Genomic DNA, 12,627 nt, shown 5'->3' with positions numbered 1-12,627 from the left:
GGCCGCCTCGGGATATTGAGAAAGCCCCTTCTTCAAGGTGATGGTGGGAGCCATGGGCCACCTGGGGACTGTGTTGACTTAAGGCGGAGAAGGAGAAGGAGGAGCCAAAGACATAGAGAGGTAGGAGGAGAAGCCTGTCGGGCCCGAGTTCAAGGAGAGGAGGGTCACTGAGGTGAAGACACTGGTGATGCAGAAGAAGATGGGAGGGTGGGCAACTGCAGCAGGGGAGGTGGGCCGTCAGCCACCTCTGAGAGCAGTGTCAGAGGGTGGTGGAGGCAAGATGGAGATGGAATGGGAATTGGAAGACTTCGTAGAAACCTGGGCACCTGTCTTCCCCTCTCCATTCCTCGTCTCCAGTCCTGCCTGGTTTACCTTCTCCTCTGACCATTTCTCCCATCTCCAATCCGGTGAATCCAAGCCACGGCCACCCCTCCCCTAGGCCACAGTAAATTCCAGTGGGCCTCTGTCCACTGTCCACCCTCAGTTGCTTCCAACCCATTCTCCAGGGAATCACATCGAAAAGTGGGACGAATGTCAACTTCCCCCAGACACGTCACAGCTTCTTGTTATCCCTGGGGAGAAAACCTGGTGGCTTTAGCAGCAAAGCACAGCTGCCACACCCTAGGGTCCTGCTTCCGCGCCAGCCCTTGGCCTCGTCTGCCCAGCGTGCCCACTGATGGTCTTCCTCAGTCCCGGAATGCGCCCGTGCTGCTTCCCTGCTGCAGAGCCATCGGGAGGTAGACCTCTGCCTGGACCTTATTCCCCCAACTCCTCCACGACAGGCTGCTTCAAGTCCTTCCAACTCAGGGGCCACGTCTGCCCCATGCAGCCCCTTTCCTGGCACTTGCCGTTCTTTGTAACGATCCATTTTGGTATGTTTATGTTTGCTGTCTATTTTCTTCACTAGAATACAAGCTCCCTGAAGGCAGACCGCAGCTCTGTACTGTTCACCCTTGAATCCCCAGAGCCTAGCACAGGACCGGCCACTTCAAAGGTGTTTCCTGGGAGTGAATGAATGGGCGGAGTTTTAACTTCAACCCCTTTCACAATTAGACTGTGAAGACAGTTCTACTAATTTTCCTTTGGTACCGTTTTCCTCTTATAACAAATGTGGCCCTCCCAATCTCTCAGGACCGAAGATCATTCTTTCCTGTATCATTATGCGGTTCTGGCTAGTTTTTTAGACTGCCGGAAAGCCTTGGTTTCCTTCTGATGTTGGAACTGTGCAGATTCCCATACCAACTTGTGCCCTGCATGGCACGGAGCCTGACAGAGGAGAGGGCCTGAAACCCAGTGGGGTTTATTAGTGTCTTAGCCAAGCCTGATGCCTGGGGGACAAGGTGCTGTCCCCAGGCTGCATCTCTTGGGGGCACAGCCTTTGAATCTACTCAAAGCCAACCTGGCCCTGCCTGTCGGTCTCTTTTCCCAGAGTCCCAAACAACATGCTTCTTTCCTGTCTTGTGTGGCTTTTCTCATTTGTAAGTTCTGGAATAGGGAACCAAGTTTCTCTCCTCACCCTGCTACATTCTGCTCCCCTGTGGGCTCTGGAACATGTTGCCAATCTGTAAATGATGTTTTAGTTCTTTGTTGTTGCTTTGGAGCTGTGAAACCTGTGATGTTAACACCAGGTGCTGAAAAATGAAAACTTATCATCAATCGCCATCATCAAAGCAAGGTGGAGTAGAATGGTTTCAACTACTCCCAAATTTCCTGGAGGAATTTGGCCTCTGTTCAGTTCCCCTCTCCCGAGGCTGATGTTACTAGCAGAACAGAGCTCTCTTCAGCTGCCCAGGACAGTCTTGGGTTTACGCAATTAAAAATCCCATCCAGTGGCCTCAGTGCTAAGCATAAGACAGGAACTATCTCTTGACTGAAAATATATTAGTTGTTTCTTGCAATTGGACTGTGGGACTCTAAGAATAGTATATTTTTTCAGTAAGCAGAGCTTTAACAACCAGCAAGTTTAATTAAGCTTTTCTGCTGCACTTTTTGTTTTAAAAAAATTGAGTTAGTAGCAGGAGAGTATTTTTAGAACTGAAGTGATTATTTTGTGTAACAGATACATGTCTGAATATTCTTAAACCTCTATGTAGGGCAAAACATAGTTAGAGAATTGACTTCATGAGCCTAAAAGCATGACCGGTTGTTTCTACACACGTCATCACCATCATACCTATTTATTCTATTCATTCATTACCTATACCCTGCCTTCTTTCTTCCTAAGTACAGGTGGGCTGGGATTGGGAGGAGAATTTTTTAATGTTCTACAAACTTGGTGTACACTGAACATCTTTTTTTCAATTCCCTCTGGTTTTGCTGGTCTAGGTGGGCTCCCTTCCTAGATTTGGGTTTCATTTGGAATTTTTTCTTTTATTGAGAGGCACCATGATATCACTTAGAGGTGAATGTTTTATATGTTACTTCAAATAGTAAAAATAACATTAAATTTTTTGTTATGAGAAAGCTGCAGGTTGAAAAAGAAAGCATTCGTCTAACTAAAACTATGAAGTGTGCAGTGTCTCAGCAGCTTATGGTGACGAAGTACCAGATGGCATGTTTTCAGATGAAGGCTCTAGCTAGCTACATTGGATCTTTAAGACTTTAGAGAAAAACACGACATAAACGTGGTGCAAAATGAAATTTCAGATTTTTCTAGAAGGTTCTTTGTATACAAGTAGAATAAACGTGATTTTAATATTGGTAAAGTGGAAAATGCAGTTTGCAGTTTATGGCCACTACAACTCCTGGTTAAGATCATTAAAATATTTATCTGCAAATAATGGGAATCATCTAACAGAAAGGGAGTAACTGATCCAAAGTAGAAATTATCCACACTTGCACAGATTATCTACAATTTTGGCAAAGAGGCTGAGAAGGAACCTGTGAGAAACCTGAGGGTGAGGTGGGGCAGGACGTGATGAATTCTATTTAAGGAATTTTCCACATCCTCTGAGGTGAGTTTGCCAATTCAGATACATCAGTGAGATCCACGCAAAGATATGGGACTGGGCAGGACTGTCCCAAAGGAAGGTGGCATGTGAAGACAACTCCTTGAGGTGGCCACAGGCACAGGCGATAATCAAGTCATTTCTTGCTTTCTTCTTGATATTTGTGGTATCAGATGATTCTGCTCTTTAATCTCACATTTCCATGTTTACCTTTAGAATAAGTTTCAGTATTTCCCCATATCTCTTCCTCTGCCACACACTGCAAGTCCAGGGACTTTTTGTGAAGGATCAGGCACCATTTCTTCTTTTTTTTTTTTTTTAAAAACATCTTTATTGAAGTATAATTGCTTTACAATGGTGTGTTAGTTTCTGCTTTATAACAAAGTGAATCAGTTATACATATACATATGTTCCCATATCTCTTCCCTCTTGCATCTCCCTCCCTCCCACCCTCCCCATCCCACCCCTCTACATTTCTTCTTTAACGATGCGCAGAACTTCGGGCCTTCCCTTCATCTTCAGATCTTCGCTTGGCTCAGCCTCCTACAGGAAAGAGAGATGCGCTCACTTTCAGTCTAGGTTTCCTAAGTTCTTCAGAGGAACTGCGACCACCATAGCCATCAAGACACACTGCAGCCGCCCACTGCCTCGCCGATGAGCATCTCGGGTCTGCTGCCGGGAGGTGAACGCCTGGCACCAAAAAAACCAGGGCACTGTGAGTCGGGTCATAGTAGCGCTGGTTTGCTAGAGGCAGAGGAGAATACCGACAGTATCAAATTCAATTTCTTTCCTTAAATTTGGATTCTGTTTCCCTAAGCAATGTGCATATTGTTAAAGCAAAAGAGGATGGAAAGAAAACACAGGTACTGGTAAAATTATGCTCACTTTTAAGTAATGCCTTCTTCCTGAAGCAGTGGTATTTTTCGTCATTCCCCACCCCCACCCCATTTCTTTTCTCCTCGACCCTTATCTCTTCACTCTTCACACTTCCTAAGTCTGCAGAGTTCCTCAGCCACTTGGCTGTGAGCCACGAAAACTCCCCCAAAGGGTTTGGTTTGCTCCTCTGCAGCTGACACACGCCCCGCCCCTCCTGCTGCTACCCTAGTCTTTTTCGATGCCATTTTCTCATTGGCATTAACACATTTCTTTCTGTGAGCTGCTTGTTTTAACTAAAGCTGTATCCCATATTCTTATTTTTGCAGTGATCCCAGATTATTATGCTAACTATAAATATTTTGGCTGTGAATCTGATGTAAACAATGTTTTGAATTTAATATTAAACAAAAGCTTAATTGATCAAATCCCAGATCATTTTTTGTTGTTGTTCTAGAGAAAATATGCCAAATGGAAACGTTTTGGGGGAAATCTCTTTACTGAAAACTGTAAGTGGTCGTGGCATACTAGACAGTTACACAAATAAAAGTACATTTTGAATTAAATCCTACTTCAGGGCTCTAGTCACAATGAATTTGACATTAAATAAAAGGTTAAAATTTTCCAAGACTGCTCTAGTTGAAAAGAGCTAAACTGATGATGTATATTTATAAAACTAGTAGCAATCTAATACTTGCTTATAAAAAAATTAATCTCCCATCTGCCTTCCCAAATAAATTGGTACTACATAAAGAAACTAAAAAAAATTGATATTTTCAAATACAATGGAAACAATTTTTTTTGTTTAAAAATATATTAAATATATATAACATATTACATAGTATTGGTAGAAATGTAATACTGTGCAGCCAGTGATTATGTATGTATTTTTATTGATATGGATTTTCACAAAATATTAGTTGAAGGAAGCAAGTTATAAAATAGTATGTATGCTAAGATGCCATTTAAGTAAATCCACAAGTGTATGTGTAGCATTCATAGAAAAGAGTGAAAAGATAGACAAATACTCACCAAAATATGGGGGGATTATTGGGATGGTCAGCTTTTTCTTCATCCTTTTGTCTAGGCTGCAGTGTTGCTTTTGTAATCAGAAAAGGCTACTTTAATGTGAATTACAAGCTGTAAAAAAATTACATGGATAGAGAATTCTTACAGGAAGACTGGGTTTAAATAAAAAAGAGCAGGTTTTCATTTTAGGGTTGTCTACCACGTGCTTTTATGCATGATTGGATTATATAATCAATGTACAGGACTCATTGGTCATAGCTCAAAACACAATTTACCTGGATTGTTTCAAATAGTAAGATCATACTAATAATATTACAACTGGGTTTTTCTCTTAAAATTTTTTACCAGACCAATCAACCACAAATAAAGAACATAAACCTGAAGAGTGCAAGACTCCTGTTTCTTATATACAATTACAAAATCCCTATCTTTTTATTTAAAATCTAGACATCATTTTGGTCTACTGAATTAGACTGCATACCCTCAAAGTGGGTGTAATTGTTTGGTCAATAAATTTAACAGTGACTTTTATCAGTTTCAGAGAATTATGAATAGCCTTGGATTGAGGTATTTTTTAATACATTATAAAATAAACATATATCTGTAATTATGCTGAAAAGATATGAAATGACCTTTAGTAAATAATACCTCCCTGTAAATTTTTGTTCTAGATAAAGAATGGTACCAGGGCACTTCCCTGGTGGCACAGTGGTTAAGACTCCGTGCTCCCGATGCTGGGGGCCCAGGTTCGCTCCCTGGTCAGGGAACTAGATCCCACATACATGCTGCAACCGAGAGTTCACATGCCACAACTAAGGAGCCCACCTGCTGCAGCTAAGACCCGGCACAACCAAATAAATAATTTTTTTTTTTTTAAATGAATGGTACCATAGTGTTGCAAACCAGGAAAAAAAGCAAGTATGACTTCCAAGTACTTTACAGAACAGTACTTCCTAGTACTTTACAGAATTTTCCACTTGATTATATTTTCAAACACATTAACTTCTTGGTGTTTTACTTTCAGTGGTCTTTAGTCCTTGAGGAGCCCTCACTGGAATGGTAACTCTTTGCTCAATGGATTGAGTTGGAACACTTACCAACTGGGATTTTTAAATTACTATAGATTTGGCCTGATGCTGGTGTTAATCAGTGAGCACAGACTCTGAAACCAGATGAGTGTTAATACTGAGTTTCCATCCACTTCACAGACATAGTGACTGCAGTTCCATTCATGGCTTCTGGAAGGGTTGTTGGTCTATCCAAAAATAGTTCATTAACAGATATGTAAAGTAAGTTGCGTCACTGGCTTTGAGTTTAAAATTGAGATATAATTCACATACCATAAAAGTCACCCCTTTAATGTGTGCAATTCAGTGGTTGTTAGTATATCCACAAGGTTGTGCAACCATCATCACTGTCTAACTCCGGACCATTTTCATCACCCAAAAAGAAACCCCACACCCATTAGCAGTCACGACCCATTTTCCCCTCCCCCTACCCAGGCAACCATTAGTCTATGATTGTGATTTCTTCTTTCACCCATTGGTTAATTAGGAATGTTTTAATTTCCATATATTTATAAATTTTTCAAATTTCCTTCTGTTATTTATTTCTAATTTCATTCTATTGTGGTCAGAGAACATACTTTGTATGATTTCAATCCTACTAAAAATATTGAGGCTTTTAAAATGACCTAACAAACATATGATTTACCCCAGGGAATGTTCCACATGCACTTTAAAAGAATGTGCACACGCTGTTGGGTGGATTGTTCTATGCATGTCTGTTAGGGGTACTTGGCTTAAAGTGTTGTTCAAGTCTTCTATTTCCTTGTTGACTTCTCTCTACTTGTTCTATCCATTATTGTAAGCGAGGCACTGAAGTCTCCAACTGCTATTATTGAATTGGATATTTCTCCCATCAATTGTATCAGTTTTTGCATCATTTATTTGGAGCTCTGTTGTTAGGTACATATATGTACATGATTATGTCTTCTTGATGGACTGATCCTTTTATCATTATGTAGTGTCTTTGTCTCTAGTAACAATTTTTGCCTTAAGGTCTCTTTTGTCTGAGATTAATATATCCACTCCAGCTCCCTTTTTGTTAAGTTTGCATGGTATATCTTTTTCCATCTTTTTACTTTCAAACTGTGTTATTGATTTGTAAGCAGCATATAGTTGGATCATGATTTTTACTCATTCTGGCATTTCTATCTTTTAATTGGAGTGTTTAATTCATTTACATTTAATGTGGTTACTGATAAGGTAGGATTTAGTCTGACATCTTTCTACTTGTTTTCTATGTCTTATGTCTTTTTGTTCCTCTATTCTTCCATTACTCCCATGCCTTCTGTTGTATATTTTTTAGTGTGCCATTTTAATCCCCTATTTGTATCTTTTACTATATATTTAGTTATCTTCTTAGTGGTTTCCCTGAGGATTATAATTAACATCTTAATGTACAGCAGTCTAGTTTGGAATAATACCAACTTAATTTCAGTAGTATACAAAAATTTTGTTCCCATATAGGTTTGTTCCCTCCCCCTTCCTTTGTACAGTTATTGTCACACAGATTTTGTGTTTTTTCACTTTGTGACCATCAACACAGATTTATAATTTTTTAATGGAGTTGCCTCTTAAATCAGATAGGAGTAAAAAAGAGTTATGAACAAAAAATGCATTTATGGTCTTTTATATTTACCTATGTAAATATCATTGCTCTTTATTTCTTCATGTGGATTTGAGTTACTGTCTAGTGTCCTTTTATTGCAGCCTGAAGGACTCTGTTTATTATTTCTTGTAGGGCAGGCTTGCTAATGAGGAATTTTGTTTTTATTTATCTGGGAGTGTCTTAATTTCTTCTTCATTTTCAAAGGATTGTTTTGGGGATACAAAATTCTTGTTTGATAGTGATTTACTTCAGCACTTCAAATATGTCATCCCACTGCCTTCTGCCCTCCACAGTTTCTGATGGGAATTCCTTGCATCTGAGTCAATTCTCCCTTGCTGCTTTCAAGATATTCTCCTTGTCTTTATCTTTTGACAGTATATGTCTAGGCATGAATTTGAGTTTATCCTGCTTCAGGTTTATTGAGTTTCTTGGGTATGTAAATTAATATTTTTCATCAAAGTTTGAAGTCTTTGGTCATTATTTTTTCAAATATTCTTTTTCTCTTCTCCCCTTATATGACTCCCATTATGCATATGTTGGTGCACTTAATAGTATCCCATGAGTTTCTGAGGCTCTATTAATTTTTCTTCATTCTCTTTTCTTTCTGTTCCTCAGCCTGGATAATCTCAATTGATTTATATTCAAGTTTGCTGATTCTTTCTTCTGCCTGCTCAAATATGATGTTGGGCATCTCTAGGGAATTTTTCATTTCAGTGATTGTATTTAAACTCTACAATTTATATGTGGTTACTTTTAAATAATTTCTATCTTTTTATTGATGTTTTCTATTCGGTGAGACATCATTTTCATACTTTAGTTATTTGAATATATTTTAAATAGCCGATTTAAAGTCTCTGCCTGCAAATTCCAATGTTTGGACTTCCTCAAGTACAGTTTATTGACTTTTTCCACCGTGTATGGGACATACTTATTTCTTTGCATGTCTCATAATTTTCTGAGGAAAACTGGACATTTTAAATAATAATAGGATAACTGTGGAATTAGATTTACTAACCCCTTTGCCAAGGTTTTGATGTAGTTGCTGGTTTTTGTTTATCTAGCAAGTCATCTGAACTAATTCTTTAAAGTCTATTAGATAGACACTGAAGTCTTGCTCAGATAGTTTCTTAGTGAACTAATGATTGGACAGGTATTTCCTTAAACACCTGAAACCAGTTAACTCTCACGGTCTTTGCTGACGGCTTTGTGTGCATGTTGGGACACACTTCAACACTCAGCCAGGAAGCTGACAGCTCTGCCTTCACCTTCAATTTCTGCTTGGGCAGATCATCAAGATCAACCTAAGGTGACGGTTTAGGATGTCCCCAGGTCTTTCCTGAACAGGAGTAACAATCCTTGGCTTGAGCAACGTTTTTGGCATGTGCATGCACATGACTATCTAAATTCCCAGGAATGGCAGAGCATTTCCAAAGCCTCTATGAATATCTCATTCCTCAGCTTTTCCTTTTTTAAGTTTATGGTTAGCCTGTTGTTTGCTCCAATGTTTATTCACTACTTCAGGCAGCCACAACTGCTTCTGATTTTTTTTTTCATTAAAATTTTTATTTTCCTGTGGAAAAGGCTTTTTATACCTGGCAAGCTCTGATCAGAAAAATAAAGACAGCCTTGCAAGTGAGGTCTTCCAGGGAACCACCAGACAGTTCTCTGGGAATGAGGCTTTGAAGGAGCTCCAACCCCACTCTGCCCCTTCCAGTGGCTTCTATGCTGCTGCTTCTACATTACAGACTGTTGGTTTTCAAGGATAAGCAGAGCTGGAAATGGGCAGGGGGAATGGAAATAGGACTAGTTAAAATGCCACAAAGCTTACTGTTCTTACTGAGATTCAGCTATTTCTCTTGCATAAATATTCCTTGGGTTGCTATGAGGTTAATTTCCGGAGTTCTGAAAAAAGTTGATTCTGACAATTTTTGCAAATTTTCTCCTTGTCTTTATGGAGAGGAGAATTTTCAGAGGTCCTTACTCCCCCATTCTTGCTGGCTTTAAGTATTTAATGTCCTTTTATTTTTCTTAGCAAAATGAATCTGGTTAAAACAATAAACCCACCACCATTGACACTTCTAGGCATTTGCATGGTTCAAGCTCAACTATTCTATAAACAGCAGTATCTGTGAGAACTAAACTGGATATAGTATGAATTATAGAAAATGTCCATACTACAAACGAATGGTGCCAAAATGTTTCAGTAGGCAGATTCAAAGTATTAGAACATTTTTTCATTATATAAAAAAGAAAGAAAGAAGGAAGGAAGGAAAGAAGGGAGGGAGGGAGGGAGGGACGAAAGGAGGGAGGGAGGGAAGGAGGAAGGAAAGAAAGAATGATCTTGGATTACTATAGTCTCAAAATTGCTATGAGAAGCAAAACCTGACAGGTAACAAGGATAAATCCACACTCTGCTGTAAGATGAATTGGGGGAGGGGGGCACAGAAACCTGGCCAACCCTTGCAAGTCTCTTAATTACATATAGAAATGACCTCCAAATGCTCCACCTTCTGTCCAGCCACCACACTGGACTGCCAGTACTTTTCTGTCTCTGATGTACAAGGGACCATATAGTCATGCTTCAAAGAGAATATCCTAGGCTGTAAAGCAATCTCTTTTCCTGACCAAGGATAACAGTCACTCAGCTATGATCAATTCCTTTACTAGAGACACTTGCATCACTTTCAGATCTATCGGCTAATAGCACAGGGAGGTACTTCCTGGGTAGGGATAGTGAGACTTGAATGATTTTTAGATAGACATGTAGTTATTTTCAAGAATACGGACTTCATAAAAATCCCATCAGTTTAAGAGAACGCAAGATATTCACTTAATTCCTCGAGAAATGTAGAAGAGCCTCATTAAGAGTAAACAAAAGTTGGTGGAAACCACAAAAATAATAAAATCATAATAAAATGTCCAGAGTTATGTAAGGATACATTTTAAAACAAGATTCCTTATTTTTAAATAACATTACAAGTCTATGAAATGAATTTACATCTCAATATTTAATTACATCAGGTTGCATTAGTGTTGGCCCAGTTAGGAATCCATGTTCATAAATCATTTGAATAAAAATGTTTTGATTTCTCCTGAAGCAATGTATCGTCTTTAAGATGAACATGTTTGATTTTTCAATTCAGGGAACAGAAACCTAATTTTACTATTAATAATTTCTAAAATTGGCTTTGAAAGAGATTACAAAATAGGTATATATTTTAGGGAAAACTATGTGCAAAGCCTCGTAAGCTGACTGGCATTGAAGCCTTTTTTCTTAGACTGTAAACATTTTAATTCTTAATGCTTAATGTGGAAGAAAAGTGAGAGGTACCTTAAACTAGGCAGACAAGCCAGAGTGTGAAAGGTTTTAGTGAGTGTTGAGTACGTTGACTAAAAGATGTTTAATGCAGACCTTGCTTTTCCAGAAAGGAGGGCCAGGTAACAAAGCAGTTCATCACTCTTTTCTATTAACCAAAATGTATCCTCCACTAGCCAGGACTCTTCTGTATTGATCATTTTAAAAAATGTTAAAGTGTGCTCAAAACATATATTTTATTCATTGAAGATGCAACATTTCATTCACCTACACAATGTTATGTAATTGAGGATTCTGGTATAACAATTGGGCATTTTGAAGAACACTGATAGGGTAATCCACTTTAAATGGACCCCCCCTTGTATTATATCATAAGAAGGGCTATGCCCAACAGGGTATCCTGTATTTTAAAATTTACCATTAACCACATATCAGATTACTGATGTAAACTTACCTGAACAGACTATATTTTCCAAATAACTCACTTCTTTGAACATTATTATAATTGCATGAATTATTTCTCTACCTAGTATAACCATTGCTCAAGAAAACATATATATAGTAACTTTAGAATTTTCTGCAAAGCTCTGGACACAATTAAATATTTAGAATGTAGGCAAATCTTCTGCAGTCTACAACACTTCTTTATAATATCAAAAGACATCAGTGAATCCAGTACAAAATTTTTATAATGAACAGCACCAAAGAAGCCAAATTATAAGTTCCATTTCTCATCAATTAAGCTGGGTGCTGCATCAAGGATTAAGGCTGAGACCACCCAAAGGTTGTCTGCCTAGCCCACTGCTGGTGTTCAACACACATTGCTTGTACAGAGGCTGTTTGGATTGTAAGTGTCTTTGTAAAATTTCAAACAATTTAAAAGTATTACATATCCTTATCTCAACAGAATCCTGAATATCAGGTTAGCAAATTTCATAGCTCCATTTTAAGACATATGACTGTAGAGGGTAAAGTAGAAAGATGTTGAAACATATTACTGTCACTTAAATGACAGGTAGCAGCCACATAGGCCTGAACCACATTTGTGAAATTTCATGCCACATTTTTCACCTCCCAATTTATATACACGGAGGGGTTACACTAAAACTTCAATTATTCCAAAGGATGAAAGAAGTGTTACATTTTGATATAGATCTTCAGTTTCTATTATACCATAAGCCTTTGAAATATTAAGGCTGAAGAGGCCAAGTTATGAAAGGGACAAGAGGAAGTAAGAACAGTGGAAATACAGTTGATAATGTTCTGCCTTCACCATTCTATGTGGATAGTCTGCTTTCCAGGCAGCAGGTGGTGTGACTGTGAAAAGATCACACATTTGTCAGTAACTATGTAGGATTTTTAGCACTGTTAGAGCCTAGCATTACAGATTTAGGGCAGCTAATAAAATTCCATAAACCAAATTTTTGACAAGTCTGAAATTTTTTGAAAAGAATTTTCCTACTAAGTAAAACTTCTTGGTTCCCTTTTAGTCCTGTCTTAAAGAAAACTATGTATAATTAAACTTTTTTTAAAAAGTAAAAAAAGAATCACTTCACAGCAACCAGATGAACATCTGGCAGCAAAGCAACATTAAAATGCCATCCTTTCAAAGGAAGAGCAAGTATGTGAGTCCTCCATTAAGAGCATTATCTTATGTCAGAGCATAATCTCACACTTTCCATTTATGGCCTTTTTGCAGAAGTCCAAGGCTGAATTTGGACCTGCTTTTCCTGTGTTTTCTCAATGTTATCTGGACAACAGTGTGTCAAGTACATAAGAAACCTAAGG

The sequence above is a fragment of the Eubalaena glacialis genome, chromosome 2, assembly GCF_028564815.1.
Source record: "Eubalaena glacialis isolate mEubGla1 chromosome 2, mEubGla1.1.hap2.+ XY, whole genome shotgun sequence".
In the NCBI taxonomy this organism is placed as follows: Eukaryota; Metazoa; Chordata; class Mammalia; order Artiodactyla; family Balaenidae; genus Eubalaena; species Eubalaena glacialis.
The sequence above is the reverse complement of the archived record's forward strand: the minus strand, read 5'-3'. Positions refer to the sequence as shown.